Raw genomic sequence first — 5,000 nt, forward strand, 5'->3', positions numbered from 1 at the left:
TATCTTTCTCCTGAAGCTACAATTGGATTTATAAATTAATTCTGGATTGTTCCAATCTATGCGGTGATCTTTTGTTGATGTATGGAGGAAGACCGCGGAGTTGTTTTGTGCATACCTGACAGAGTTTTTGTGCTCTTTTACTCTGGTGTTGAGGTCCCTACCAGTTTGACCCCAGTAGACCTCATTACAGTCTTTACACGGTAGTTTATATACTCCTGGGTTTTTATCTGATTTGGGTTTTTGATGTATATTTATTACCTTATGAAATATGCTATTAGGATAGTTGAAGACCAATTTAATCTTATCTTGTGGTAACATATTAGAAGCTTCGTCCAATAAATGGTTGTATGGGATCTTTATACAAGTATTGTCCCAATTGTGCTGGTTGTTTATTTGGGAAGAGTTCTTATAATAACTGATTTTTGCCTTGCTAAGAGCTTTTGTCAACAACCAAGCTGGATAACCTACTTTGCTCAATTGTAAGTTTATTGTATCTAATTCTTTATTTAAAAATTGAACATTACAAATTCTTAATGCTCTTAAATAGAGGCCCGAAGCAACACTTAGTTTAACCCTTTCTGGATGGTAACTAAAAAAAATGTAAATAGCTACCAGTATGCGTGGGCTTTCTATATGCTGTAAAGTCCAAATGTCCATGACTTCTGATCACTAGTATGTCCAGAAAGGGAATGCTGTTGTCCTCTTCCCATTCGACTTTAAATTTTATATTAGGTGACAAATTATTAAGCTTGATGTAAAAGACAATTAATGTTCACCAACTATCGTCCCAAAACGTAAAAATATCATCAACGTATCTAAACCAGATCATGTCGGGTGGTTTTATGTCCGGTAGCAACACGGTTTCGAAATATTCCATATAAAGGTTAGATAATACTGGGGAGAAATTAGAGCCCATACTACATCCAAACTTTTGCTTGAAAAAATTATCTTTGAAGGAAAAAACATTAGTTGTGATACATAGTTTGATTAATTTTAAGATTTTAGGAATAGGGCAAGGGAAATTGTTCGTGGTATGGATGTAGTTTGGTTTCCAAGAAATTAAATACTTCATCTGTATTGACGTTAGTGAAGAGAGAGGATATATCGAGGTTAGTAATTATTATTAGCAGGTATATGGTGGTTCTTGATTTTATTGATGAAATCCTCCGAATGCTTGATATATGAATCGGAAAACTGGGTTAAACTGGTAGGGACCTAAACACCAGAGTAAAAGAGCACAAAAACTCTGTCAGGTATGCACAAAACAACTCCGCGGTCTTCCTCCATACATCAACAAAAGATCACCGCATAGATTGGAACAATCCAGAATTAATTTATAAATCCAATTGTAGCTTCAGGAGAAAGATAGTTGAATCTTTCCTCATTAAACACTTGCCAAATTTCAACACATCAAAAGGGCAATGGTCACCTGATTGTATAACAACTTATGCTGTGAATAAATTATTACCATTACCGAATCCGCCCCACCTCGGACATGTGACTTGAGCCACCTCCCCTTGTTCCTACTTTGTACCTCTCTCACTGTATAAATTTCTTGTACATCTTATCTTGTATCCATACTGCTGAAGAGGACCACAGTAGTGGTCGAAATATACAGTTCGTCTGTCTCCTTTGCTTTGTTTCTCCGGACAGTGGGTTATTTAAAACATTTTACTAAATGTACTACATTTCGTCTTGTGAAATAGTCAAGTTTTAGTTATCAAATAGGGTAGTTTTGATTGTGATTAGGCTGTGTAAAAGGTTACACTCTAAAAAACAGGTTTATACACCAACTTCACAGAGTTCAGAGGATAAAATTGCGTCCTTATTATATATATATATATTATATATATGTATATATACATATAAATATATATATGTATGTATACATATATATATGTATGTATACATATATATATATATATATATATGTATGTATATATATACATATATATACATATATATATACATATTTATATACGAATGTCCATTTCCCTCTTACAAGGGTGGTAGCTGAAACACATCAGGCATAAAATCCACTCCTACACATTCCATTTCCACATACTCTACTCCCACTCACCAACTCCCTCCCTCTTATGATGGCTCCTTCTAGATGATGGGTAATCCCTGCATCTCACACATCCCTAGTCAGAAGCAATGTAGCAAGACACAGCACTTTCACAGCAAGGCAGCTTCATATAATCGGGGACCCCCCCTCACCGTTCCCTCATGCAGAAAAAGAGAAGACGGGAGATATCCCTTCTGGCTGTGTGAAAATATCATTCACACATATTCCTTCACCCGCCATTCTCCACCCACTCTCTTCCATGCACAACAGCATTATCTATACACATCCATTCTTCACTCATCCTCTGTCTTCTCCCTTCCTTCCTCAACAGACATTCCCTTCCTTCATCATGCCCATTTTACCCCATCCATACATCTTATCTATGGTCGCCCCCTTATGTTTACTCCTTCCACCTCTGCCTTCCACTCATTCATTTCTATGTGTCCAAACCATCCTAATACTCCTTCATCCACCCTATTTCCCAACTCCCTTTCCGCCCCCTTTCTTCTCCTCACCTCCTCGTTTCTCACTCTATCCAGCCTAGTAACCCTTATCATACTTCTCAGGCACATAATCTTAATCACATTCAAACTTTTCCTCTTTTCCTCCTCTATGTTTCATGTTTCTGCCCCCACGCAATGCTGTCGGTACTATCACTCCTTCATATAATCTCTCTCTTATCATCCATTCCCAAATGTCTATTTCTCATTACACTTTTCAATCCCCCAATCACTTGCTTCTCTCAATCTACATTCTACTTCCACCTCCACTCCTCCTTTTCCCGCCACATATCTAAGTAATTCATATGAATAGATAATGAGCAAATAAGAAGTAAATACATTTATAAAAACAAATTAATAAACGAATGAAAAAGTAACGAATAAACAAATAAATAATGAAAGGAATAAATACATAGATAAACGAGCAAATGAATAGATGAATATACACATTGAAAATGCAGTTCAGCCCATTTTGTGTTGAGTTGAGTTAACAAACACAAATTTCTACTTCAAATCTCAGCAGTGAAACTGATTTAATTATGAGGTCGAGATATTTAACTTACCTTAATTTGCTATTCACGTAATGCAACTATGACACCGAAATGTACAAGATTAGACAATTAGAGATTAGATTATATGTAACGATACCAACATGTTACAATACAATAAGGATTCATAATAACTGCGGTAGCAACTGTGTAATATCTTTAATAAAAATATAAACATGTTGAATATCATAGTCACGAAGAATATGTTGATATATTTCTATTCTTTGAGGTAAGATTGAAAAGGTTCCTCATGCGGTTGGCCATTTTAAGAAAGCTACTTTGTTAATCAATGGTTCTATAATCTAGCTGCATTCGAATAATATATAAAATAAGATAGAACTCACACACAATTAAGCATAAGAAATAAATTAAAGAAATACATGAAAAAATGATAAGATACAATAAAATGAAACAGAGAAAGAATAAAACAAAATAAGACAGAAAACTACACAATTGAATATAAAAACCAGGTAGAGAAAATAAACGAATAGAAGGAAAAAGAAAAGAAAAGGAAAAGAGAAGAAAATAAGTTTAACGAAAAAAAAAAAAGACAATTTCTGACCCCCTTTCCCTTCTCCTATCAGTCCGATCGTGACCACACGCTGATGGCTGTCTCGTGGATCTCAAATTCCTTCCTTGGATCGACCAGCGATGCAGCAAATGCCTTCGCAGAGGGGGACACTCTCTTCCATAAGAACTCATCTTCCATGGTGGGTGGTTCTTAACCACGGACCCAAGGGCCACCTAAGAGCCAACAGGATGCTAAAGAATAGTAAAACATAAAAATAGGATTGTATATAATAGTGAAAGAATTCATTGAAATGGTATTTGGTCCTTAGCGTGTTCAAGGATTTAGCTTTGCTGAGTAAAATTGTTTGGTGGTTGATAGTGAAAAAGAAGAGAATTTCTCTCTCTCTCTCTTTCTCTCTCTCTCTCTCTCTCTCTCTCTCTCTCTCTCTGTTTCTCTCCCTACACTCGTAATGCATTCCTCCTCGACTTGGCGAAATGAAGGCGGTGGCAATAAAACGTACGAATTCTTTGTGGTCTGGAGACCAAGAGGCATATTGTCTTATGAGGTGAGTTGGTCATGGCGGATGGAGCTGGAAGAGCGTGGCAAAAATACCAAATAGATTGTTGAGGTTGACACTTTAAGATTCTGTGGAATAGATGGTTTTAATATCTTTCTTAATCCTTTGACACAGTAGTATAGGCTTTCGTTATTTTGTGCAATGTCTAAGAAATATTTGTATGCTGACGTTGTGACGTCATGTCGTTTGCTAGGAGGTACAATGTTGTCACTTGAGCCGTGATGAACCACAAATTATCGTATTTATTTATTAGCTTGAAACGAGTTTTCTTTAGCTTTTGTTTTACTAGATTAGTCTATATATTGCAAATATATTAGTAATTTTTTAATGTAAGGTGACTGAATATCAAAAGAAAGACCAGAGGAAATTAAATTGGATGTACAGTATATGCTTCCGAAATTAAAAAAGCAACAACTTTGAACAGAGTTAAATTCAGTTATTTCATCTAGGTAACAACAATAGTTGTAATGTTACATTTTTCCAAGAAAAATAAATACCTAAAAAAAAATATTTCAACTATCTCTTTACAACTGAAATACCAAAATGACACAAACAATTGACACATTGATTGTATTTTACGACCTTGTTCTTGTTTTTTTAACAAATTGCACAAAGAAGTAAGAACTTTCCAATATCAGTAATGAGAAAATAACATAATTGTTGTGTATTCTCTTTAATATTGTCAAAAGTGTCTTTTCAAAACACACATGACTTACGAACATCGATGACAATAATGTTCCTCCTCACATACACGTTAAATCCTTCAAGAAAATTGAAAATATAACCGAAAATCACG

Source organism: Oratosquilla oratoria, chromosome 25 (genome assembly GCF_046742065.1).
Source record: "Oratosquilla oratoria isolate Oo_2021 chromosome 25, ASM4674206v1, whole genome shotgun sequence".
NCBI lineage: Eukaryota > Metazoa > Arthropoda > Malacostraca > Stomatopoda > Squillidae > Oratosquilla > Oratosquilla oratoria.